The sequence below is a fragment of the Camelus ferus genome, chromosome 32 (genome assembly GCF_009834535.1).
Source record: "Camelus ferus isolate YT-003-E chromosome 32, BCGSAC_Cfer_1.0, whole genome shotgun sequence".
In the NCBI taxonomy this organism is placed as follows: domain Eukaryota; kingdom Metazoa; phylum Chordata; class Mammalia; order Artiodactyla; family Camelidae; genus Camelus; species Camelus ferus.
This window is the reverse complement of record NC_045727.1, coordinates 1,014,948-1,042,285: the sequence shown is the minus strand read 5'-3', so window position 1 is coordinate 1,042,285 and position 27,338 is coordinate 1,014,948. Positions and strand designations below refer to the sequence as shown.

The 27,338-nt window shown below is 52.0% G+C and overlaps 1 protein-coding gene across 3 annotated transcripts in view; it reads left to right on the top strand.

The window, feature by feature from the left end:
* The window catches only part of LOC106728837 (refilin-A), a 234,102-nt gene that overhangs the window by 180,268 nt on the left and 26,496 nt on the right, over positions 1-27,338 (top strand). For 2 of the 3 annotated variants that reach the window (XM_032471295.1, XM_032471299.1), the window contains exon 3: positions 20,732-20,944. The gene's annotated coding sequence lies outside the window, so the exon portion shown is untranslated. Of the gene's footprint in view, positions 1-19,270; positions 19,415-20,731; positions 20,945-27,338 lie in introns of those variants that run through there. The other variant, XM_032471297.1, reaches the window with a different exon arrangement.

Genomic DNA, 27,338 nt, shown 5'->3' with positions numbered 1-27,338 from the left:
AGTTTGTATCTGCTAATCCCAGGCTCCTAGTTTATCCCTCCCCTGCCCCACTCCCCTGGTAACCTATGAGTCTGTTTCTGTTTTGTAAATAGGTTTTAGCATCTTTGCAAACCTGTGTACTTCATGCTACACATTTTAAAATATGTTATTCCGAGGAGGGGTCCCTGGGGTCCATTAAACTGGCAAAGGGCTCGGCAGCACACGTGGAAAGGACAGCCCACACGCACGGCACCCCTGAGGCACCGTGGCAGGTTCATTTAGTTACGTGTTGGCTCTTTCCAAAAAAAAAGGCTTAAGTAGCTTGGGTTTAATCTGCTTTATTTAATTTTTTTTTATTTACTGAAGTGAAACTCAGGTAACATGGAATTAGTCATTTTAACATGAACAGTTCAGCAGCATTTAGTACATTCATCATGTCATATAACCACCGCCTCCTTCTGATTTCAAAACATCTTCCTCATCCTGGAAAGAAAACACCAAACATGAAACAGTCGCTCCCTCTTCTCCCTTCCTTGAGACCCCAGGCAACCATCCATCTACTCTCTGTCTATGCATTTACTGATTCTGGACGTTTTATATAAGTGGGACAATCCAGCACGTGGCCTTTTGTGACTGGTTTCCCTCACTCAGCATCGTGTTTTCAAGGTTCGTCCGTGCGGTGGCAGGTGTTGGCGCTTCCTTCCTTTTTTCCGGCTGAAACCTCCTCTGTTGCATGGGCCCACCGCCTGCTGCTGACCCCTTCATCCACTGATGGACCCTTGGGTGGTTTAGGGGTTTAAGGATCTTAAGGAAAATTCAGATATTTAATTCACAAGTCCAAGATTATCAGGCGTACAGTTGTCACTGAAGGGCAAGGTGGCGTTGGCCCCACCTCCTGTGGGGAACAGTAGCCACCAGGTGTCCAAGTGGAATGTGACCAGAAAGTTGGATCTGCAAATGGTCCTGACTGTGGGACGCATCCATCCCTAGCCAGGGCGCCAGGGCGTTTTCACAGGGGTGATTCCCCTCTCAGAAAGGGTGCTGTCATGGTCCGGAGGTTTGTGTCCCCCCCGAGCCTTGCGTGGAGGCCCTAAGCCCCAGTGCGACAGCATTTGGATGTGGGGCCCTCCTGCCGGGGTGCTGCTGGGATGAGAGGAGGAGGAGACGCCAGCGCTCCCTCTCTGTCCCCCCGAGACCCAGGACTCCGGCCTCTGCGGGCCAGGAGGCCGCTCTCGCTCGACGCCAGAGCTGTATGCACCTTGGTCTTGGACGTCCCAGCCTCCAGAACTGTGAGAAACGATTATCTGTGGTTTTAGCCACCCCGTGTGGGATATTTTGTTTCAGCAGCCCGAGCTGACTGATACAGGTGCCTTCTGTTGTGAGGAAGCAGGGCCAGCGGGCCGTGGAGGCTGGGGACAGGGCTTCGTGTCTTGTGACCACGTCACAGCCCTGCCCAGGGCGACAACCCCACACTTTCACCTTGGCTCTGCCCTTCCCCCTCCCGCCCCCGCGAGCCAGGGCTGTCTCCACACCCCCAGGAGGTCCCCTGGGTGCCCTGCGGCTTCTCGTGATCCGCCTGCCCACAAACACCTCCATGTCTTCCCACCAAAACAGGTTCAGGCCCCTCGGTGACCCTGCGGCCCAGGCTGGGAAACTGTGGCCTTCACTTTGTCTCTCCTTCGTCCCCGAGATTTTGGTTGAAAGGTCCCTGGGTCTTGTTAAGACGTCAGACTCGAAGTCTTTGCATCTGGTCTTTGTTCCAGTTCCACCATCACCATGGTTTCCAGGCCTTCATCTTTGCCCGCCTGGACAGGTTTTAGTCTCCTGTCTTCCTTGTCTCACGCCTCAGGCTCCAGTTTATCCTCCCTGCTGCAGAGGGAACAGCTCCGGACTTGGGCATAGTTTTGTTTTGTTTTGTTTTTCTGTTTTTTTAACATAGAGAGCACAACCAGGGCAGGGGCGGGGTGGGCGTGGGGGCGGGTATAGCTCAGTAGCGGAGCGCATGCTTAGCATGAACGAGGTCCTGGGTTGAATCCTCAGTACCTCCTCTTAAAAAAAAAAGCTACAAATTAAAAAAGAAAAAATCTGCGGTATACATCGACCGATCCCAGAGCAAATATTACATAAAACCAACAATTAACAACCAAAGTGTAAACTACAATCATACAAAACAAAAAGGCAGCCACTTGGAAACTGAAACTCCCTCTCCTAAATCTTGGATTAATGAGAAATCAAATATGTAATTAAAAGAATATATATATATATATGGACCACAAAAAGAGTTATCAAATTTATGTTGCAGAATAAAATGTCAGCTTTCCAGGACCTACCGTCACCATCACATAAAAAAAATTACAGCAAATGAATGATAACCACCCCCTAAAAAAAGAATAAAATTAAGTAGAGCAAAGCCTCGTGACTTCCTTTTCTGTCATGTCCGCTAAGACTGAAGAACTTCTGTTCAGTAAAAGCAGAGAAATAGACAGGCACTTGGAGCCACTGGCCGACAGGGAAAAAAAACCCAAACTCTACCATACTGTACAAGACCACAGTTCCTACAAAAAGCGACGAAAAGGAAGCCAACACACCAGGATGACAAAATAAAAAGTGACCTGGGTCAGAGAAGGGGCATGTTTTAAGGAAAGGGAAGCTACACGGGCTGTTTGAAGCAGTGTTTTGGAGAAACTGAAGGAGAGACAGCACCCAAGGTAGACAACAAGCAAAGGTTTGCCCAGATCGCAGAAGGAAAAGATACCTAAGAAGATGCGGGTAGGAATGAATGATGGTCTCTTAGTAACTGGCAGAAGTCTGACCGCCAACAGCGTCAGATATGCCGAAGATGATCATTGAAAGAAAACCTCATAATGAAAATGGAAAACAAATATTCTAAGGCCGCAGTTTTGCATCCACACAAAAACGGGGCACAGGCAGCAGAAAGTAGAAGCTATTTACTGTTTTTTGTCTCATTTTACACAGATGCCCTTTCATTCTTGATCTTGAGAATCACAGAGAGACTAAAATCCTCTCTATGTAAAGGCTAACCTCAGTGTGACTAAAACCACTCTACATCTTCCACCGCACCAGAGGGAAGAAGAAGAAAACGGTACCTGGACATACAGGGTGTGAACAAATGGAAATGGCGAAGATGACCAAACAGAATGTGTAACAGGAGGAGAGAAGGAACATCGCCTGTGTTCGCTGGGAAAATAAATATACATCGGTTAGACAGCACAGAGGCAGACTCAGACGTTGATCCGAAAAACAAAATCCAGCTTACATGCTGTACGCAAGGGACTCTCCTAAAATAAAGTGACACGTGAGGTTAGAAACAGGGAGGGGCAAAAATGTGGGGACAAATGCACAAAGGGAACAAGACTGAGAGAGATGGAGGGAGGCAAAAAAGGTTAAGTAGACGAGACACCGAATTCTTCAGAAGATGAAGGTCAGAGCATCAGGGCGGGGTCACTCCAGATTGATCAAATCTTTTAGCACCAGATAACCCAGCTTTGGGTCATCCCGCGGAGAGGATGAAGCTGAAACCAGTCGGAAATTTGATCCTCACCCTTCCGTCTTCCTCCCTCTGCCCAACCCGCAGCACGTTTCCAGGTCCTGCATTCTGACAGCGAGCTGTATGTGTTTCAAGCGTCTTTAACTCAAAGACCTCCCTTTCTCTCTCTCCAAGGAACTCAGATGCAGAATTCATCCCAGGCGTTGGAATTCAGAATATAAACATCGCCAGGCAGCCCACACTCATTGTTGCCTCCCTGACATCTGTCCCCATGGCTGACTCCTGCCTTCTCCAAGCTGTTGACTCTCACCCCGTCCCCGTCCCCGACATGTCATCCTTATTCATGAAGAGGCAGCTTCCTCGGGGGATGAGCAATAAATTCATCCTTGTGTTCACTGTTTGAAACCAACCAACACACTGTCTGGGGATTCGAGAACGCTGAAGTGTTCAGCGGTACAGCCTTCCTTTCATAAAATCCCCAAAGTGGAAACCACTCGCACGTCCATCCACGGATGGATGGATAAACAAAATGCGGTCCATCCGTACAATGGAATATGATTCAGCCGTAAAGAGGGATGACATGTGCCACAAGACGGATGAGCCTTGGAAACATCCTGTCCTATGAACGAAGCCAGACACAAAAGGACGAATACTGTACGATCCCATTTATATGAAATATCCCCAATATGTAAATCCTTAGAGGCAGAAAGTAGCTTAGCTGTTGCCAGGGGGCTGGGGAAAGGGGAAATAGCGGCGTTATTGCTTAATTCTCTTTGGGAAGGTGATAACGTTCTGGAAATAGATGGTGGTGATGGTTGCACATCATTGGGAGTGTATTAATGCCATTGCTGGTACACCTAAAAAGGATGAAAAAGTGAAATATTATGTCTTGTTTATTTTATTACTTGCTTTAAATGGGGGGGGAAGTGACTTTCTGCTCACAGTGTGTGGAACTCCCCCCTGCACAGTGGGGACGGTGCTCAAGGAAGCTGGGCACGTCACAGGGGGATTGGGTGTGGCTGTGACGACATCCTACCAGTGCCCACCCCCCACCCCCACCCCGGCCCCCGCCCCCAAACCCCCTGGCCCGCCTCTGCACGGACAGGGCCCCCTCCTCCATCTTCCCTCCCTCCTCCCCTCCATCCCTTCTTCCCTCTGTCCCTCCCCTCTTCTAATGTCTTTCCCCCAGTGTAAAAGCAACACTTACTCAGTTGAGAAAATGTACAATCTGCACAAGAAGTGTCGATTCTTACACCCAGAGGTAACAGTCATGCCTTACTGGTGGGCACTGGGCACAGTGAACACATTTGACCCTTCAGCAGCCCCCACGGTAGGTCCTGTCATTGCCCCATTTCACAGATGAGAACACTGAGCTCCGGGTCAGCCAGTAAGTGGAGGAGCTGGAACGTGAGCCTTGCTGTCAGGCTGCCGTGTCTTCTCCGAGTCCCTGTCCCCTTCCGGGCTCTGTACCGGGGGTGGGTTCCCCACGGGCCTAGTCGCACCAAGCGAGAGCGAGCCGTTCAGGGCGGGCTCTTCCCACTGGCGTCTGAGCGCTCGCCCCTCACTTGCTTTCCTCCCGGGAGCGTCTGCACGCACCGGAGGGGAGCAGAACCCCCTCCGTCCACCCGTCCAGTGTAAACATTTCAGCACCACTTGGTGCCAAAGGAGAAAAAAAATCCCCACCTCAGGTTAAAAAAACCCCAGAAAACCAGGCTGTGGAGAATCAAAGGGAGCTTTGTGCGGGGAGCCACCAGGGAGACGGGAGGTGGGGGCCCTTCCAGGGCCAAGCCCGCCCCCGCCCCGGCGGGGGACGCGGGGCTGGACTCGCAGCCCGCCGCCTCGGAGGACGGGCAGGGCCAGAGCCGGAACGAGCGCGGATTCAGCGCTGGGCGCGCGCGGCTCTGTCCCAGCGGGCGAGGCTGAGCCTGCGCCCGAGGGCAGGGGGCTCGGGCTCGGCTAAAAGGGGTCGAACCTGCTTAATCAGGGCCCCCAGGACAGTGAGTCTCCCCTTGATTCTGTGGCGGCAGACCCCCTGCCCACTTCTTTATCTCAGGTGGCTTCAAATCAAAATAATTTTCATTTTAAGAAATAGAGGCCATACATGTATTCATTGTCACATTTTTCACTGTGAGCTACTACAAGATCTTGTATATATTTCCCTGTGCTATACAGTATAATCTTGTTTATCTAGTCTACATTTTGAAATCTGTCTGTCCCTTCCCACCCCCCACCCCCTTGGGAACCACAAGTTTGTATTCTATGTCTATGAGTCTTTCTGTTTTGTATTTATGTGTGTGTTTTTTTTTTTTTTTTTTTTTTTTAGATTCCACATATGAGCGATCTCGTATGGTATCTTTTTTTTCTCTTTCTGGCTTACTTCACTTAGAATGACATTCTCCAGGAACATCCATGTTGCTGCAAATGGCATTATGTTGTCGTTTTTATGGCTGAATAGTAAGCCATTGTATAAATATACCACATCTTCTTCATCCAGTCATCTGTTGATGGACATTTAGGCTGTTTCCATGTCTTGGCTATTGTAAATAGTGCTGCTATGAACACTGGGGTGCAGGTGTCATTTTGAAGTAGGGTTCCTTCTGGATATATGCCCAGGAGTGGGATTCCTGGGTCATATGGTAAGCCTATTCCTAGTCTTTTGAGGAATCTCCATACAGCGGCTGCACCAAACTGCATTCCCACCAGCAGTGAGGGAGGGTTCCCTTTTCTCCACAGCCTCTCCAGCATTTGTCATTAGTGGACTTTTGAATGATGTCCTTCTGACTGGTGTGAGGTGATACCTCATTGTAGTTTTGATTTGCATTTCTCTGATAATTAGTGGTATTGAGGAATTTGGCACAACATTATAAACTGACTATAACTCAATAAAAAATGTAAAACAAAACAAAACAAAAGAAATAGAGGCCCGTGAAACTTGAGTGGGGCGGGTGAGGGGGGTAGTGGGCACAATTAGTCAGACCAGTGGGAAGGGGCTTGGGGGCTTTCAAGAGGTTAGGAATCGCCATTGACTATTCTGTCGCACTAACCACACGCTTCATGGAGGTTTCTTCACGGTGTTGACACAGACAAGGGAGTGGTGGTCTGGGTTCTGGGTAATTCTGTAGGCACTGGGATCATGATTCTGGGAATTTAACTCCAGGCACATAAGATGCTCTCATTATAAATGTTCCCTGAGGATTCAAATGAAGTGGGAACCCAGGAGACCACTGGGTCACGCTCAGCTCCCAGGGGACTGACCGAAAGCCAGCAGCGTGCTTCAGAGGTCACGGTGCCTGCTGGGTATCGAGTGCTCGCCCAGGGCCAGACACCTACAGTGACTGGCAGTCAGCTCATCCCCACTACAGCCCAAGGAGGCAGGCCCTGTTCGCACCCATTTTACAGATGAGGAAACTGAGGCACAGAAAGATGAAGTAACTTGCCCAGGAACACACAGGTAGTGAGCTGAACATGTGGGATTCAGAACCAGACAGTGTGAGAGCCCGTGCATAAAACCCCGTGCTACTCGTGTGCCCCAGATACGGGTACTTTCAGGCTGAAGGACTCACAGAGAAGCACACCCTTTGGGCAGGCAAACAGACGCAAAGCACAGACGCTGATAGAAGATTCCTTCCTTGGACAACCGGCAGGGCAGAAGCCCGGAGGTTTCACTGTTGCTTTTTGTTTTCTCACTTTATTATGACTTTCAATTTTTAACATAGGTTAAGACTCACAAGAAGTTGCTAAAAACAGTACAGAGAGGCCCACGTACACTTCCCCCAAGGCGGACACACCCATAGCACATGTCAACACCAGGAATCCGCCCAGGTGAGATGCCACGAACTCAAGTGCAGACCTCACCTCGATTTAACCAAGGAGCCCAGTTTGGGGAGGAGGGAAAACATGGAAAAACAGCTCAGGCTTCTGGTTTGAACTCAGGAGGCTGGACTCATCTGGGAGTCTGAAAGGATTTTAAGACTTATCTCAAAAATAGATAAACAACAAGGTCCCACTGCACAGCACACGGAACTGTATTCAATACCTTGTAATGGCCTAGAATGAAAGCGAATATGAAAAGGAATATATGTGTGTATAAATGAGTCACGATGCTGTGCACCGGAAATTAACACAACGTTGTAAACCGACTGTGTGTGTGTGTATGTGTATATATATAAAGATTTATCATCTAAACATGTCATTTCACAGAGCACCGCCGTGTGGCACGGGGCTGGGAAAACAGGCTAAATCTGCCCCTCCCGTGGTCCAGGGACTCGACTTCTCGGCTGGAAGAGAGGGGCACCAGGGGCCTCCAGGCATGGGGAGCAGAACTTGCTCAGAAGCTGAACCCACCTCCCAGTCTGTTCATGGTGCCCCAGAAGCCGGGGGATGAGAGTCGAAGCGGGGGGAGGGAGAGCGAGGGCCAGGAGGTGGCAGCTGGGGTGAGCAGCCCGCTGTTCGCTGTGCGGGATGAGGGATTCCGCGTGGCTGTGAGCTTCAGCTGCCGCACCCAAACCTGGGCGCGTAGCTGTGTGCGCAGCGGGGAGGAGGAGCGCCCTGGGCGCACAGCTTCAGTCTCTGCAGTTTCCCCTCCCAATTAAATCTCGAAAAGAGCTTTTGAAAAAATGAAGTGTCATCTGCATATAATGAAATGCACAGATCTTAGCGCTTGATATCCGTCTACACCTGGGTGCCAGGCATCGCAATCCAGATCAGAACGTCCCGTCCCCCGCCCCGCAGAGAGAGCCCCGCCTCTTTCCCTTACTCCCCCCACAGGTAACCGCGAGGCTGACCTCCGTCACCGAAAGCTTGTCTCATCCGCTCTGGACTTTCCCATGAGTGGAACCACGTGGGGGTTTTTTGCGCCGGGCTTCCCTCCCTCCGCGCCCGCCGCGTGTATGGAGTTCATTTATGCTGCTGATTAGCAATTCGTCGTATGAACACAGCGCCATTTGTTTATCCGTTTACCTGTTGATGGATATTTGGGTTGTTTCCAGATTCAGGCTGTTAGAAACAAAGCTGCTGCAAACGTTCACACACAAAGCTTTGTGCGAACATCCACGCTCCATTCCCTTGGGTAGATAACCTGGGAGTGGAGGCTCAGGGCCCGGGCTGGAGTCCTGAACTTTGATGGAAGGGACTTTGGAGGGAGCTGTTGTTCGGATGCCGGCTGCTGTGCTGAGCTGCCGCATTTGTGGTCCCTTGTACCAGCAGCTCCGGGAAGGTAACAGAACCATCCCTTACGAAGATGAGGCCCAGGACAGGCCGTGGCTGGCGTGGGGCGTTGCCCTCTTGCAGCCCGAGTGGGGACAAGTCCGCGTTTCAGCCCTTCTAGCAGACCCAGGAGGAAACGCAGCCCCGCCCTGGGGGCCTCGCAGAGGGCGGCTTGGCTCCTGTCAAGTGCACCTCTGTGCTCCCTCTGAGCAGCTGAGCACTCAGGAGGGATGGGGGACTGGGGAACATTGGTTCAGGCATCAACAAACGTTTTGAAGAAACTCTCTGCAGCCTGCGGAGACGGAGAGATGAATAAATTACTGTTTTGCCCAGTAGAGCCTATAGCCTGATGGGCAAAACGAGGTCATAACGAGACAGAGTTAGGATCCTGCATTCTAAGCACTGTAAGGGTGGGGGTGGGCCTCACTGAGGTGGGGGACACAAGTGTGGTGGCAGCAGAGGTGACAGTCGGGGAGGGAAGTGGTCTTTGGGCTGGACCTTAAAAGACCAGCACCCATGATTCAGATGAGTGTTGAGGGCAGGGACTGCCAGGTTGGGGAAGAGCCTGTGCAAAGGACCAGAGGCTTGCCCAGGGGACTGCGAGAGGAAATAACAAGCGGTGGGGCAGCCGAGGCCAGATCACGAAAGGCCTCACCTGTCGCACAGAGGAGGCGAGACCATATCCTGAAAGCCATGGGGAACCACTGAAGGCTTTAAGGAGGGAAACTGACATGCATAGATTTGCTTTCTCAAAAAAGATTATCACTGCAAAACCAAATACTACGTTGACAGAGTGGAGGGGGCCAGATGGTGGTGGTTAGAGCGCAGGCCTGGGAAACAGCTCGGGCTCACAGCCTGGCTCTGCCCCTTTCTTGTTGCCTGCTCTTGGGCAAGCGTTTACTCTCTCTGTGCCTCAGTTTTGTTATCTGTAAAATGGGGATAAAATTAGTATCTACTTTGTAAGGTTATGGGGAGGCTTAGAAGACCTAATACCTGGAAGGTTTAGCAACTACCTGGCACTTGGTAAGAGGTGAATAAATGGTAACTAGAGAGGGAGACTGGGGGCAGGAAGAGGAGTTGGAGCTCCTGCCGTCATCCGGGGAACTGAATGGAGGCTGGGGTGCAGAGGAGGGGACGTGGACAGGGTCTGATGACCCCGCTGAAGCTGATGTAGGGGGCCAAGGGGAGAGGCAGGAGAGGTTTAAGACAACCCATTGGTTTCCCTGTGGTTGGCTACACCTCCCCCGACCAAACATTGACTGAGAACGTGCTTGGAGATGGCTCCAAGGAGAACCTTCCCATCACCCCATTGACACCCCCAAGCCCCTCGAATAAATCTGCGTGTCCACAGCAGGCTCCTTATGTGTGGAAGGATGAATGACAGCCTCACAAAGAGGCCCGCATCCTAATTCCCAGAACCCATGACTCTAATCGTACATGACAAAGGGGACTCTGCAGGTGTGGTTAAGGGTCTTCAGGTGGAGGAATTATCCTGGGTTATCTGGGTGGGCCCAGTGTCGTCACAGGGTCCTTACAAGTACAAGAGGAAGACAGGAGGTCAGAGAGATTTGAAGATGCTATGCTGTTGATTTTGAGGATGGAGGAAGGGGCTGCCAGCCAAGGGATGCTGGTGGTCCCTAGAAGCTGGGCGAGGCAAGGAATAAATTCTCCCCTAGTGCCCCCAGAAGGAACACACCTATGCTGACACCTTGATTTTAGGCCCATAAAGCCCATTTCCAACTTCTGATCTCCAGAGCTGCAGAGAATAATCATTTGTGTTGCTTTAAGACACTAAGTTTGTGGCAATCTCTTACCACAGCCAGAGGAAACCAATTCAGTATTCAAACTCAACTTTCAGACAAGTCCCTTGGTCTGATGCCAACCAGATTGCTGCCCCTAAACCAGATTCACATAGATCCTAGGACCCCCACTTCTCCCCGTGAGCCAGGAATATAAGCCCTCGGCTTCACTCTCTGTTTTAACCCTCTGACGGTTCTAGGTGTTTGAGCTCGCCTTCCCATTTTACAGATGTGGGAACTTTGACTTTCTCCAAAGAGGATATCATTCTCCATCCTCACAAGGCTCCCTGAGTTATTGTGGAAACTTTGGTCCAGGTGCCTGGGATCTGGAATCGAGATGAGAACCCCAGAACCATTTTTCTCCTCTGACCCAGAAGATGTTGAATTTCCTCTTCCAAATGCAGTGTTTGCAGAGATGTACCCACATGTACTCATTCCTCAGTTTTCCTGTCTCACTTTGCCCACATCCCATTAGACCATTTCTCCAGCAGGCAGTGCCTATTTCTTCGTATAATCAAGCTTCCCACCAGCCCGTGAGATGATGGAGATCAGGAAGCGCCTTCTGGTCACTCCGTCCACCTGCAGTATGTGTTGGTGGAGCACCTACTATGTGCCACGTACTCCCTGGGTGCTGGGGATACGGCAGTGAGGAAGACAGGCGACAACTCCTGGCTTTGTGGAGTTTGTATGCTAGAAGGGTAGAGAGACAGGAAGTAATGAACCCAGTAAGTAAGTATAGTCAGTTATATCACATGTCAGAAGGTGATGAGCTGCGCAGGGTAAAACAGAGTGAAGGTGATGGGAGTCCCCGGTGGGGCTGCTGGGGACGTGAGTTGAAATTCAAATAAAGTGGAACTTAGACCTGGGAATGTGACATTTGAGCAAAGACTTGGAAGAGGGGAGAGAGGAAGGCACTGAGGGAAACGATCTGGGGAAAGTGTTCCAGGAAGGGAGAGCAGCAGGTGCAAAGGCCCTGAGGCAGGAACATGCTTGGCAGGTTCAGGGTCAGCAAGAGGGCTAGGTGGCTCAAGCAGCCTGAGGAGGGCCAGAGCTGTAGCCTCAGTTGGAGCAGTGATGAGGGCAGGGCCAGATCCTTCAGGGCCTCCTAGAGACATTGCAATGACTTCGATGTCAACTCTGAGTGAAACAGTTTAACCCTGGTGCCTAGCATAAGTCCAGGCCCTTGGCCACATGGCAAATGTTTAAGTAGATTAATAAATGTTTGAGCAAATAAACATTGGCAAAATGAAAACTGTTCAAAGGCCAGCTTGAGCAAAGGCAGCAGGAGACAGGAGGGGCCCCTTTCTTCCCCTTCCCTTCCTAACGCGCTGTATTGGCCTCTTAGGGCGGCTGTAACAAAGTACCACGAGACAGCTTAAAACAACAAAAATGTATTTTCCCATGGTTCCAACAGTTAGAAGTCTGAAATCAAGGTGTCGGTAGGGCCGGCCACCCCCTCTGAAGGCTCCGGGGCAAGGATCTGGCCCCGGCCTCTCCCCCAGCTTCTGGTGGTGCCGGCGTCCTTGGGTTCCTCGGCTTGTAGACACATCACTCCAACCTCTGCCCTGTCTGCACGTGGCCTCCTCCTCTGTGTGTCTGTGTCTTCTGACCGCCTCATAAGGGCGCCAGCCACCAGGGTTAGGCCCACCCGACTCCACGGTGACCTCACCTTCACTTGATCACATCTGCAAAGACCCTATTTCCAGATAAGGCCACATTCACAGGTCCCCGGGGTTAGGACCTATCTTTGGAGAAGGACACAATTCAACCCACTCCAGGCTCCAATTTGCCAGTCATTTGTTTCCCTTTGTGTGTGAGTGCGTCTTAACTCCCGGGAATTCATCTCACCGGCTTACACTTCCAAGGACTTCCGTGTTTCATTGCGCTGCATTTCTCAGACGCCGCAGAGCCAGAAGCTCACACTTGCTGATGCTTCCCCAGCTGCCGGCAGCATCGCAGGACCCTCCTCAGCGTCTCCTCCCGCCGCCCCGGGGAGCGCGTGGGGCCAGCCTGCCTGCTGTCTCCCAGTCAGAGAGCCACGGCTCTGAATTTCTTCTTGCTCATTCGTTTCCCAGAAGACACCAAGCTCACGCTTGAGGTGGGGTGGGTGTGCTCAGGCCGGGCTCAGACAGTGTCCAGTGCTCCAAAGAGCTCCTCTCCCCACCAGCTCCACAGAGGGAGTGTTTGGAGCTGTGGCGGCGGCCAGACAGGTGGAGGTGGGAAGGGCCGTCGGTCTGTGCGGAGGAGGATGGACTGGTTCACAGGACAGGTGGAGATGAGGTCAGACCTGCAGAATCCAGAGAAGCAGGGAGCAGGGAGTCGGGATTGTGGTTCCCCGGGGCCTCCAGGACAGTTCCCCCACGGGAGGACGGGGACCCAGCCCGCACCAGGGCCCCAAACTGTGGAATAAAATGAACCAGAGCTCCAGGACTCACAACAGGGAGCCTTCATAAGTGATGGGGGAGGTTGCTGGAACCCTGCGGTGAATTCTGAGGGCGCCCCCCTTCTTCTTACCTGGAATTTATTGCAGATAAAAGTCTTAACCCCCCCTCAATTAAAGACCCTCTTTGATGATTATCTTAAAGGCTCCAGACACCCCCTTTCACTGTGACGGCTCTGGACTAAATGTTTGTCCCCCCACCCATATTCATAGATTGAAACCTGACCCCCATAGTGATAGTGTTAGGAGGCGGGGCCTTTGGGTGATTAGGTCATGGGGGTGGAGCCCTCACATTGGGATTAGCGCCCTTAAAAGAAGAGACACAAGACAGCTTGCTTTCTCTTTCTCTCTCCACCACGTGAGGACCAAGCCAGAACAACCAGGAGGAAGCTCTCCCCAAGATCCAACTGTGCTGGCACCGTGATCGCAGGCTCCCAGCCTCCAGAACTGAGAGGAGTAAATGTTTGCCACATCAGCCGCGCAGTCGGTGGGGTTCTGTTACAGCAGCCCCAGTCAACTAAGATAGGACCAGAAAACGAGTGAGCCTGTCTGTCACCCAGTGCGTCCAGAATGTATGGGATGCCTGTTGAGGTCCAGGGGCAGATTGTAAGAGCAGAGACGTGTGTGAGGGAAGCTTGGCAGGAAGTGCTGAGGGCAGAGCCCGGGTGGGGTCTGCCGCCAGCGGTGTCCCCGGCGGGGGGCGCGGAGCTTGGCACAGGCCCGCAGCTCTGCAGCCTCCCTGAGCACCTCAGCTCTGCCACGTCCTGACCACATGACCCTGGACACGTTGTTGACTGTTCCCCAGAAACGGGACACTCCCAGCACGGACCTCGTACAGCGGCTGGGAGGGTTAAGCAGAGTAACATACATCAGATGCTTAAAATAGTGTGCGGCACAGGGAAGCGCACAGGTGTTAGGATGTCACGCCCCATCCTCTGAGATCTGGCTCAGAGATGGAGAAGTGTAATGTCGTCTTGATTAACCCTTCCTTTGTTTTATCTGTGGTTCCCCCTTTTTTCTCCTTGATCTTTTTTTCTGCTTCTGATATAACGGAGGGTGAGATGACAGGAAGGGGAGGGCTGTGTCAGACCTCCGTCTTGTGGGGACATCTGCTGATGGGTTAATGGGACCAGTCAGTTCCGGACGCCTGCTGTCCCACTCTGCTGGCCCCCCCGGGGGTGCCAATCAAACAAGACATTTAACTCTGGAAAGATTTTACCAGACTCCTCCCTGAGGCCCTCCTCGTCTGGGAGTGAAATGAGGGTCCTCTGTTTGCTCTGGGGGTCAGGGCGGACTGTTTACTGAAGAGACTTTGAATCCAAAGGGGCTGTTTTGAGTCAGAGGAAGACAAAGAACTAAATGGGGGGCATAAATCCATTCATTTAATGTTCAGAACATTGGATTATGAATTTCTTGGGCAAAGTCTTGCTCCGAGCTGATGTCAGGGAAGCCCCATCCGGTCCTGTCCGTAACAGCACTGTATCAGTTATCTGTTGCCATGGTAATGCCATATAACAAACAGCCACAACAGCAAGGGGCCAGCTGATCTTGGCTGGGCTTGCTCAGGTGTCTGGAGGTCAGCTGGTCATTGGCTGGCCCAGGCTGACGTTGGTGGAAGTGACAGGGGCTGACCTGGGTACCTTCCACAGACCGAAACCTGCAAGGCCCCTTGAGGTCCTACCTAGAACGGGGTCCACTATCATGCCTGCCTCATTTCTTGGCCAAAACAAGGTTCCTGGACGAGCCCAGAGTTCGAATGGGAAAGCACCTCAAAGTTCTACAGCAAGGAGCTTGGATCTGGGTCAGGGATTAGGAACTCGGCCTATTTGGATCACCAAACAGAACCACCTTCCCTCAGTTACCCCTGAGCTCCAAGTCTGCCCAACACACCAGTGTGCAGTGAATTCTCAATTTTCCAAAGCAGGTGCGAACTTGCTGTTCACAAACTCCAACACATCCACCCCCCAGATAAACTTATTTTTCTGTAATTCAATTTCTCCATCAAGCTCCTACCTTGCCTACTGGTAGAATATAATCTCAGCCAATTTGGGGTCAATGTGTCGAACTCAAAAGGTTCTAGGGCAATTCATGGTTTCCCCTTCCCATTTCTTAATGAGATCCAGGAAGTCCCGGGGGTATCGGGCAGGGGCCCCAGACATTCACTGAGATGTCTTAACTCCCTGCGTGTGTCGGTCCCCACAGTCCAGGGGACACTTCTGTTTCCCACCTTGGCTTGGAGCCCTCCTGCTCTGCCAGCCCTAACTCAGGACTGCCGGGCCCTGCTGGGGGAGGGCCAGGGGCAGGTACACACAGGGATTCTCAGAAGCTCTCTCGCCAAACCCTGCAGCCCCATGGAACCCAGTCGGGAAGAATCTGGACTAACCCCGACTCCCCAGAGTGTTGCTTTCTTGAAATTTCCCCGAGAAGATACAGTGTCGGGTGAGGGGCCCTCTTCCTGGTTCGCAGATGGCCACCTTCTGGGCGATGGGCTTGTGGGTACATCTGGGCCTGGGCAGGTGTGAAAATGAACGGAGCTGGACATCTGAGATGCGTGCTCCCTACGTGTGAAAACCGAACCCCAATAAAAGTGAAGGTGCAGAGACATGATTTATTCTACACTGAGAGTCTGTTAGAGAGCACACATTAATAAACACTTTAATAGAGGAAGGAATTACAGGGAGCTCGCTGTTCCCTGGGGTCACCCAAAGGGTGAGCTCTGGGGCCTCTCAGCCTCTGGGCGTCCCTTCCAGCTCCCCTGAGCGAGGCAGTGTCCCCAGTGTTCTTAGATTTGTCCCAGGAGGAAGAATGCCTGTGAGTCAGACTCGACAAAAGGCTCTCCCTGCCACCGGTCACCTCGTTTTACCCTCCCCCGACCACGAGCGGTGTGGGACGGCTCCTCCTGTGTCTGCGCCCAGACGGGGGGCCACACCCTCCATGGGCCTGGAGCCCCGGCCCAAATCCTTCCGCCTGTTTGAGTTCAGAGACCTCAAGGCCGGGAGTCACCCAGCCAAGCAAGCCACCTCCTGCCTGAATGTCCAAGCGTCCTGCCTGCCTCCATCAGCGTAGCGCCTAGAGCATCTGCTGACCCCACTCTCCACGTAGGACTGCTGAGTGGGGTAATTTCCAGAATGGATGGTGCTGGAGAAGGCTTGTGCCACGGTGGGGGTGTGTGACCCCCCCCAGAACTCCCGTGGCAGCTGGGGTCCCCATGTGGCCTGCCCATGTCCACGTACGGGGGCCTCATGATTTCCACCAGCCCAGGTGGGACTGAGAGACAGTGGTCACGTAGCGACACCCCCTGACACCCCCAAACTCCAGCTGAGTCTCCCCTTCTCTAGTACTGGAGACCTCAGGGTTCCCCCTAGGGCAGTTTGGAAAGAGCCCTCTGGAAGGCACGCTCAGCCTCCCCTCACCACCCACCCCAGAGTCAGGCACGGAGAATGATGCCAGTCAGAGTGGCAGCTGCCCTTGAGCTGACTTTGAACTTGAACTGGCTTGGAATCCAGCTCTTAAATCTCCAGCTCAGCCTGGGGGACTCACCTTCAGGTCGGGGTATGGAGTTTGCAGGAGCGGCCGAGGGTCTCCAGCACAATGCAGCATTGACAAGGCCACAGTGGGGGACAGGGGGTGTACCTGGGGCCGAGGTGCTGCGGACGGTGCCGGGGGAGGGCTCCGGACATCTGGAAAGTGTCAGGTTTAACGCGCGAAGCCATGAGCCCAGGTCAGCTAAAAGTACATGTTTGCTTCCAGCCACAGCTGTGCAAACTCCCGCCGCTGGGCTCCGCTGGGCTCCAGTCAAGTTCCCTCAAAGACAGTGGTCCCTTTGTCAGGTTCCACTCCAGTCCCCCCTTTCAAAGTCACTGGCCTGCCACGGGGCCCCCGCCACAAACAGCTGCAGGGTCAGCCGTCCGTCTGAGGCGGCATTCATTCCACCATGAGGAAGGAAAATATCATAATTTAGGGGCACACGTCTGCAGCTCCTTCGCCAGACTGCACCCCCCCCGCCCCCCAGCAGCCCCGAGTCTGGCTGACTGTGCGCCACCACCTCGGCGGCTGCTCGCTTCCCCTGGGGAGCGGGTTCCTTTGGGTCTTCGTGGCTGTTGCTTGGGAAATCCTTTCCCTGGGCATAGGGTTTGGTTGGTGCTGGGAGGTGGTGGGAACACAGCTCTGTGTGTGTGTGTGTCCGTTCGCCACATTCATGCATAAGAGGTGAGGATAGATCAGGTACCACCTGGAGACGCCAGCATCTTAGCCTGGGTTCAGCCTGAAAGCAGAGTTTTGGGCTCGCAGGACGGTAGCTTGTTTGCAGCTGTGGTTCCAGGGAACAGAAGTGAGGGGCCAGAGAAGGGGCGGGCACAGATACACAGGTCCTAATCCGTCCTGCAGGATCTTCTGATGAAAGGCAGCCTCAGAACCGTCCCCCAGGAGGATGGAAGGGGAAGCACGCTTCTTCCACTGGCATCTGTTCCCCACTGGTGGCCCCGTGGATGTGAACACCCCTACACTCTTGGGTTTCGCAGGCACAGGGGGCTGGCAGGTCCCTGCAAGTGTGAGAAGCCCCCCGGGGAAGCAGCACGAGGTCTGAGGTCTGTCCCACTGCACCTGCGCAGAGCTGGGCGACGCCTGCGAGGGCGGAGAGAGTGTTGAGAGGATGGGGAGCCCCCGGCTGGGGCCGCAGTGCTGTGCCCGCCTGCGTCATCGCCGCTGCTGCTCCTTCTGCTGCCACAGCCCTTTGGGAACACTGCCGTGAAGGGACAAGAGCTTGGCCCTCTTCAGACAGAGGGAGTGGGGGCCTGGGGCTTCCTAGCCTCAAGCCCTCTCCCCTGGAGGACTGACAAAGCCCTGCGCTCTTGGTGAAGAGAACCAGAGACCAGTGGTTTCCCGACTGGAAGGAAACTGGCATTGTGTTTTTCAGGTGGAGAGGACATGGAGCTACTAACCTCCAGGGTCCCCGGGTTCTGTCTGCTTTGGGGGGTGGGTGAGTGGCACCCCCACCAGCCCTGTTCCTCCTCCATCAGCTCAAGTCCCAGTCACTGCTGATGCGTCCGGTGCAGCCACATGGCGATAATATTAATACCAGCTAACACTTACGGAGCGCTTACCCAGCGCTCCCGCGTGCGCCGCCGTCCTGCATGCTTTTCCCATGCCCGCCATTCTTACAACAAGCCTGTTGGGGAGACGCTGTTGTGACCCCCATTTTACAGACGAGGAAACCGAGGCTCAGAGAGGCTGAATAACTTACCCAAGTAATGAATAATATGTTAGGTGGTGATGTGTGTAGTCAGTAGCAGAGGCAGAATTCAAACCCAGACTCCTCAGGGAGAGCAGGCATTTCCAGAAACTTAATAAACAATAGTGTATTGTATATGCTATACATTGTACGTGTTATGTAGAGAGAGAGGGCAGCTTTAGGTTTACAGAGGACGGAGCAGTCGGTAAGGCAGCCCGCCTACCCGGCGCCCCCCCAGCCCCCGCTGGTCACACCTTGCCTTAGTGCTGTACCTTTGTTACAACTGATGAATCAATACTGACCTATTGTTATTAACTAAAGCCCATGGTTTGCGTTAAGATTCCACTCTTGTTTGTTGTGTGGTTCCATGGGGTTTAACAAAGGCACAAGGTCACGCACCCACCTTTACGCTATTATACAGGGCGGCTCCGCTGCCCTGAAATCCCCCTGTGCGCCCCCCTGTCGTCCCCTCCCCCGGCTCCTGGCAACGGCTGGCCTCTTTCCTGTCCCCGTAGTCCGGCCGTACTCAGAGCGTCACGGAGCTGGGACCGCATCCTGTGTAGCCGTTTCCGAGCGGCTTCTCTCACCGAGTCGTATGCGTCTGAGGTTCCTCCATGGCTTCCTGTGGCTCGCTTCTTTTCGGCACTGAATAATATCCCCTGGTCTGGATGGACCCGGTGCATCCATTCAGCTACTGAAGGACATCTCGGTCGCCTCCAGAGTTTGGCAGTTATGAGGAAAGCTGCTCTCAAGCCGGACGCTTCCCCCTACCTTCCCACATTTTCCCAGCAGGAAGGACGTTTCAAGCAGAAGGAACATACGTCAGAGCCCTATGATGGAAAAGGGGGTGGCATGTTTAGGGGACAGCGCAGCACACAAAGCGGGGAGGGGAGGAGGAGCAGGGTAGACGGGCAGTGGCTAGAAGACTAGAACGGGGTCTCATAATATTAAAGTTGAGACCATAATATTGGCTGCCATTTACTGAGCACTTCCTAAGTGTCTTCTGCGCATTATCTCATCTAATGCTCACAGCAACCTGTCAGTAAGGACTAATACTGTCACCATTTTACAGATGAGGGAACAGAGGTTCCGAGAGGTAGAGAGAGTGGCCAGAGATGACACAGTTAGTCGGTGGCAGTGACGGCAGTGGAGGTGGGGGTCCCAGCTTTCAACCCAAGACAGACTGATATGAAAATTCTGCTCTTTTCCATATATTCTGCTGTCTTCTGAGGACTCTGAAGTTTAGCCCACAGGTAAGGACGTAGCATTGAAGATTTATAGAAAAGAGAGGGACATGGTCGCCCTTGAATTTCAAAAGATCCCTCAGCCAGGTGGTGGCCGATGAGTGGAGGGAACAGGAGGGAGACCAGGAGTCCATGTAGGAAGTGATTTCAAATCCCAGAGGAGGGGGGATTTGATCTTAAACTCGGGCATTGCCGTCGAGTTGGAGATGAGGGAAAAGAGCACAGAGATGCTTAAGAGAAAGGCTACACGGGATCTGGGGGTCCGCTGAGGGAGGGGGCTGAGGGCAAGTCTGGGGTCTCTGGCTCAGGAACTGGGTGGAGAGCTGGAATGCGGGGCACCTGCCCTGAGTGTCCAGGGCCCCAGCCCTGTGTGCACCCCGCAGGGCAGGAGCTCGCGTCAGTACCTAAATCATCCCTCACTGTTCCCTGAATTCCACTGCTGTCAGTTCAGTAATTCCGGAAACTATTGCATTCGGGGAAAATCCCACTTGTCTAAAGAAGCAGGAGCCGAGTCCGCTCTCGATGGGGTGGTAGATTGTATCATTGTTGCCAAAGGCCCTGCGCCTCCCCGTGGAGCCCCACCACGTCCCTCCGTGTAGCCCTGCCCCATTGCTGCCAGGCTTGGTCAGGTGATTTGTCTTAACCAACAGAGTGTGAGCACAAGAAATGTGTTTCACTTCTGGGCGGAGGCCCACAGAGCCACCATGAGGTCCTCTGCTTTGCTTGTCTCTTCCACAAGCCCTGGCCCCTCCCAAGAGTGTTGGCTCCTTCAGCCTGGGTTCCCAGAATGAAGACTGATGTGGAAAAAACTTCATCCAGCCTGAGATGGACATGCAGTAGGAGCAGTAAACGTTTGTTGTTGTAACCCACAGAGATCTGGGGCTGCGTGTTACTGTAGCGTAGCTTAGCCTAAGCTGACTAATAACCGTTACTAATAGGATTGTTTTGAGTTTATAAAATAAAAGATTGATCTCTGGAAGCCAACATGGGTTCACTTAGAACAAGTCACACCTGACAGATGCCTTTTACTTATTTGACGGATGACTCTAGGTTGCTGGAGTGATAAATCAGAGGAATTCTGTGGTGATAAATGTGACTGCATTTCATTGAGGCATCGACAAGTTTATTTCTCATAAACAAGAGGGAGAACTGTGATCTCAGTGAGAGCATGATTGGCTGGTTCTGTAACCATCAGAGTGAGCAACCAAGGAGGGCTGAGTTAACGCCGTTGATGCCAACCTGCAGAAAGCTCTCTTGTGGTGTGTGTGCCGCAGGACTCTGCCCGGTCTCATTCACTTCAACATTCCTATTAATGATCTTTCACAGGGCCTTCAGAGATGTGCTGATCACATTCAAAAATGCTACGAATCTGGGATGACGAGTCTGATGAATGAGGAAATATTTTTGGCGGAGCGTGACAAGATGAATCGTACACGGATCAAACCACATCTCCGAAAACCAGAAGGACTAGAAGTAGAAGATGTGAATTTATAACAGTATGTGTGGAAAAGACAGAACTCAGTTGACCTTGCGCTCACTGTGAGTTATTACTATTAAGTGCCAGTACTCACTGAACACTCACAACGTACCAGACACTCCATTAAATACTTTGCACAATTATCTCCTTGTATTCTTCACAATGACCCGGTTATCTCACTCCACACTTTGCACAAGAGTTCCATTCACTGAATCATGTATAGAAAACAAATGTATATATATGTAATTTTTTTTGGTAAAGGAACTCCCAGGAGTGGGGTCCAGTCCTTCTGGGAGGCAATGACATTTTCTATCCATTTCTTCTTCGGTGTTTCTAACTTAAGGATTCCACGTAATTCAGCAAGTGTTTAATGAGCATCTGCTATGTGCCCAGCATTTTTGCAGGTGCTGGGGATTGACTGGTGAATAAAACAGTTAAAAGTTCCTTCCTCCGTGGGGTTACCTGCCAGTGCGGGAGACACAAAACCAGTGAACCTCGTCATTGTAGGTGGCGATACATTCTCTGAAGACTGCAAAGCAGGGCGTGGAATACAAATTGCCCTGGGGGAGGAGGGGGGCAATTAGGCAGAATGGTCCGGGAAGGCACCCCGGAGGAGGTGACATCTGAGCAGAGCCCTGAATAGTGAACAGAATCAGGCGGTCGGTTCCTCACCCTCCACTTCCTCTTTGACTGGAAACCTAGGCACCAGCAGTGACTATAGAAACGCAACTTCTTGAGCCCAGACAGGAGGACTCTAAGAAGCTTCCAGATGTCCACCTTTCTATCCAGCTGGCTACGAAACAGAGTCTTCCCCAGGCCCTCCACACAGGCCGGTGCCAGGAGCCCCGCCGTGGGCAAATCCCAGCGAATGGGCAGTAAATCTGGAACCGGGGTATTTCCTTTAGCTCGGAGCCTTTTCTGCCACGGCTGAATCTCCTTGAACATTGAGAAACCCTGGGAAAGGATTTGCTTACCAAGAGCATTCGCTGTTTCTCAAAGTCTGTTTTTTTAATAAACTTCTTTCCCTTTGCCCTGTTTTTCTGCACTTTGGCTTTTGAGCAAAGCCTCCCTCCCCACTGTGGTACCTTCCCCAGTGAATAGCTAAGTAGGCTAGGAAAACAGTAGTAGGGAGTACGGCGGACGGCCCGGGCTCAGGGTAAACAGCAGTCCTCTGCGAACCTCCCAGAAACACCAAGGTCGGCACGTGTCAGCAAACGGCTCCACGGTCAAGGTGGCCATTTACGTTCCCACGGATGGGACCCCCTTGCAAGATGGCGCTCCTTCAAGTCGCTCAGGCAGGAAGTGGCAACTGCAGAAGCCTTGCTTAGCACGGCCTGGAGGGAAGGAGAAAGGAGACACACCGGGAACCGTCTGCCGTGTGAGGTTGGCGGCAAAACGTCTCGCCCCTGCAGTCACTCGAGGGACATTGGCCGGTCCACATGTCACCCAGCAGGACTAAACGTCGCCTGCTAGACAGTGACTTCAATTTGCAAGGATTAAAAGAAGCCCGTGAAAATGGTGATTAATCCTTGATTAAAGTTGAGCTTTTTACAAAAAGAAAAAAAAGATAATCTCTGACCCACAAGAGTTGCAAAAAAGGTCAAACGTGAAGGGAAGTATGTCAATCATGCTGTTAGACAATGTTCTTGAGGGAAGAAAACATGGAAAGTAAAAGAAAAATAAAAATCACTCTTGGTCATTTGTCTGCTCTAAGAATGAAGAGTAGAGTTACTGCACTTAAAGGAAAATGAAAAAAAAATTTTTTAATTTTAGTTTTTTTAGTTTATTTTTAATTTTTAAACATTTTTATCATTTCCAATTTATTTTTCAAGATGAAGTTCCAATCCAGTGTCCATCTTTTTCCCCTTGTTTTTAAAATATGGAAGTTTTTGAAAGTCCATTTTTTTAAACCTATAGAAAAAAATACGTATATGTTTAACTTTTTCTGTAAAGAAACTCCCAGGAGGTAGGGTCCAATCCTTCTGGAAGGCAATGATGCTTTTTTATCATTTCTCCTTCAGTGTTTCTAACTTAATCCTTGAAAGCTTTAAGCTAAGTGGCCCCCATGTCAGATGCCCTTGTTCCTGTGGGAAATGAAGCCGTTCTGTCCTTCCTTCCCTGGGCTTGTCCACCACGCTGGTGTCACAGGGAGAATCGTTTCGGGCCCCAGCAGCTGGCTTCTAGATGCCAGGTGAGTCGAGATCCCCTTCTTCTGGAGGCTTCCATGGGAGGGAAGAGCCGTACGTCTCACCTTCCCCATCCCTTCAGCGTCAGCATAGGCAGCATCGGCTGCTGCAACAAACAACCCCCAAACCTCAGTGTCCGCACAGCTGCGAGCCAGCCGGCTCTTCTCCCCGCACTCATCCAGGGACCCAGGCACCCTCCAGCCTGGGGCTCCTCCCTCCGTTAGGTCCTTGGAGTCCTCTCCTTTCAGCCAGTGGCAGGAGAAAAAAAATGCAAGAGAAGTTCTAGGGGCCAGGGTCCCACCCACATTCTAGCTAGTGGCCGGAACTCAACCCTGAGGCCACACCTATCTGCGCAGAAGCCTGGGGAACACAGTACAGCCTTGTCCCCTGGAGGAAGAGAGGAACTTCAAGACTGGTGAGCATTAGCAGGTACCTATCTTTTCCTCCTCTTTTCAGTCTCTCCGCCTTGTTCTTGTTCATCTCTGCACTGGTGTGAAAGGCATCGTGTTCACCCCGATGTAGCAGGTGATCCTTGCCTCTTTCTAAACCTCCTGGCATCAGTTTGCCAAGCTGCTAGTCCTTTCTTTAGAAAAGCCCAGGGTCAGAGATGTTCTTTAAATTAAGTGAGCGTGCAGATTCACAGTTGTGCTCCACGTGGACGTGTGTGTCTTTGTGTAAAATATTTATCCAACCTGAGTAGAATATAAACAATGTGGCTAATTGCAGAGAAACACAGTCTGGTTTGAGAATCCATCCATCCATCCATCCATCCATCCATCCATCCATCCATCCCTTTGTTCATACAATAATTAATGAGCCCACCGTGCACAGAGCACTGTGGTAAGTGTTGTTATAAGCATTGTGGTAAGAAAAAGAAAAAAAATGTATAAAGCATGCTCTCTGCCTTTGCAAAGCTTATAATCCAGCTGGGGATATAAGAACGAAACACACACAAAACTAGCAAAAAGGCCAAGTGCATGCATGTGGAGACAAGTAGGGATCGTTCAGGAGCAGCGGCAGTGAGGGCCAGCTTTGCACGTACCCCACCTTCCTTCCGCCCCGCATGTGCTCACAATGCATCAATTCGTCTTTGTGGGCAGTGGGTTTCTTCCCCACCCCTTCCGTGAATTTTCCTGTCCTTTACCTCCAGTCTTTCACAACTCCATTCTTTCACTTTTTCCCTCCCATCTCCTTTTTCTTGTCTTCCTTCCTCTGTTTCTTTCCCCCTGCTCTTTTCTCTGTGTCTCTCTTTATATTCTTCCCTGTATAAATATCACCTTGAGTTCATGGTGGCCGCAGGGCCTTTGCACCACCAGTGTCCTCTGTCAGGAATGCCCTTCCTCAGGCCCTACTCAGAGCCAGCCCCTTGTCACCATTCAAACTCACCTCTGACTGAGCTTCCGTGCCTCCTCTCGCCACCCATCTAAAGCAGCTCCATCCTGCTTAGTCTCTATTCCCTTATCCCATTTTATCTGTACAGTATTCCTAACTCTCTGAAGTTATCTTCCTTAATTATTTTCTTCCCCCCTCCCCCCAACCCCCATTGGAAATTTCTTAAGGATGGGGACCAAGTTTTACTTGCTCATGGCTGTGTCCCCAGTGCCATGCATACAATAGGCTCTCAATTAATAATTCCTGATTGGAGGGGTGGCAGACAAGAAGCCTCCACCCTTCCCCTCAGCATCTCAGGACTGTCCAGGGAGCATTGTTGAGCCTTTCCCGCTCCCTTGAGTCTGGTACCCAGACTCTGCCCTCCTGGGAGCCCCTGGGCATCACACCAGCAGCCGGAGCCTTTCCTCTGCTTCCTACGCGATGCCCTTGGCCTTCGCTTTCAGCCGAAAACCACACAACCAGAAAATCTGCCCAGACTTGTGTCTTCCTTGAGGAGTGAGTAGAAATGGGCTTTGTTTGCCCTGCTCTGCGGTGTGCTCACCCTGGGGCCCTGGCAAGGGGGGCGGCGGCCCCTGGTAGCTTTGTGCCCTCCCTCCATCCCATGGAGGTGCAGAGAAATAGCTCGGAGCTTGGCGGGAGCCGGTGAAGGATTTGCTCTCTCCTCTGCTCGCCTCTCAGCTTCTCTGGCCTCCCTTTGGCTCTAACCAGGCTCGACTCAGTCTTACACGTGTTTAACGCGCACAGATGTCCCGTGTGCTTCTTAATTCAGACGCAGCCCCGAACGACCGTTCTGTTCCTGAGCGTTTGCCGTACCGGCTCTTGAAAAGCCATAGTGGGTTTTGAAGGACTTTTTTTTTTTTTTTTTTTGTCAGTATAACAACTTTTTCATCCCCCAAACCCTCTAAATCAAGAAATGATGTTTTGGCATCATGGACTCGGGCAGACATACCCACCAATTAACGTGACATGATGCTTTCTAGTCAGAGAAAATAATTTGAAACCAATTTGGACGGTGTGCCTCGGTCGGAAAACCCCAGAACATTTTCCCTCGCACGGATTCGCCAAGGGAGAGGCTCGAAGAAGGGGCAGCTTCCACAGCTTCTAGTCTGCGTGTGGGTCCTGGTTCCACATGTGTCAAACTCTAAAGATGCTTGTCCTTAATTTTAAGTGTGGCTTGAGAGCAAGACAACCATGAACCTCTAAAAAAAAATGGGAAAATGGTAACAAAAGTGGTATGGAAAAAGGAATGTATTTAAAGGGGATTTACTGACAGTAATTCAGAGACTCACAATTCTGTCTCCATACTTCCCCCACCCGCCGCCCCCCTCGCAGGGCTCAGCAAACTTTTCCTACAAGGGGCCAGCTGGGAAATATTTTAAGCTCTGCGGGTCGAGGGGTCCCTGTTGCAGGAGGAAAACCTGATCGCCCCGGTGTCCAGGGCTGTCATCCAGCACAGTGCCCTCCGCCGGCAAGGGTAAGGCTTGTCAGGGAACAGGGCATTCCCATAGACTCAAAACCGCTCCCCGCAGGTTCCTGGGGAATCACCAAGAAAAAGATAACTTCACAGGGAAGAAGCATGTTGGACACCACCTCAGCCGAGTGACGAGATGTGAGCCTGATGGAGAATGAGGCAGGCTGACCCGACGTCCCTTCTGCCGTGACGCCAGCATCGCCCCTGTGAGGTTCCCGCCGCAGCGTGTACCCTGAGTCTGATCGCGAGGCAGCAAGCCGACAGACGCAGACGAACCTCCTGACCTGAACGCTTTAAAATTCTCCGTGTCTGGAAAGACAAATAAAAGATGGGACTATTCTAGGACCAAAAGGGACAAAAGAGAAATGACCATTGAGGGTGTGAAGTGACTTGTACTCCTCTCTGAAAATGACTGTCAAAGACTTTTTTATTAAGAGTCTCAGATTTCACCCCCCCCCCCGACCCCCAGGCCAGCTAAGACGTTAGCCTGCCGCAGACTCCCTGGCGCTGTCAGGAGACAGGAGACTGGGGTCCGAGATAAAGGATGTTGTCACTGACAGCCCTGGCAGTAGCCAGAGTGCCACTTTACCAAGCCCCAGTTCCCCCAGGGCCACTCAAAAAGGCCAAGTGACGCTGCACACACAGTGCCTTGCACTATAGGAGAGGAGCCCTGCGTTGAAGGAAACCAAATGTTTTATAACGGGCAGTAAGCCTGTCTGATCCCCCACCCCCGCCCCCGGGGGAGATAGACTCGTATTGGACAGTAAGCACACCTGCATTTTGCTTTGTAGGGAGACAACATGTCTATTTTTTGAAGCTGTTCTCCTCACAAACATCCTCAAAATGACAGTCCAGACACAGGACAGCCAGGCCGCTGCTCACAAGCTGTGCAGAGAGACACAAGAGACCCCCGGAGAAACTGGCCCCCACCCATCATTGTCCCAACTGAGGACGTCTTGTGCTTGGGACCTGGACTGAAAAAGAGAATGGCTCTCTAGGATGTTACTGGGGTAACTGGGGGAAATTCTGATACGCGGTGGAGGTCATTTCATGTCCCCGCACCGATGTTAATTTCCCCCGGCGCGGTCACACTATGTGGGTCAGTGTAGGAGAGCATCTTTGTTCTTCAGGTGCCACTGAAATATTTGGGGGTTCAGGGTCAGGATGTCTGTCCACTGGGTTTGAAATGATTCAGGAAACAGACCAACTAGATGTTACACGCACACGGGAGAGACAGAGAAAGGCCGGACGGTCCAACATAACAGTCGGCCGGTGGAGGAGAAGGGCGTTTGGGCTTTCGGTATGTTATTCCTTTCAACTTCATGAAACAAACATTGGAAGGGGACGCAGCTTCCCCAGGAACACCCAGCTGGCCTGGGGCAGCCTTCTCCTGACTTAAAGGCCTGC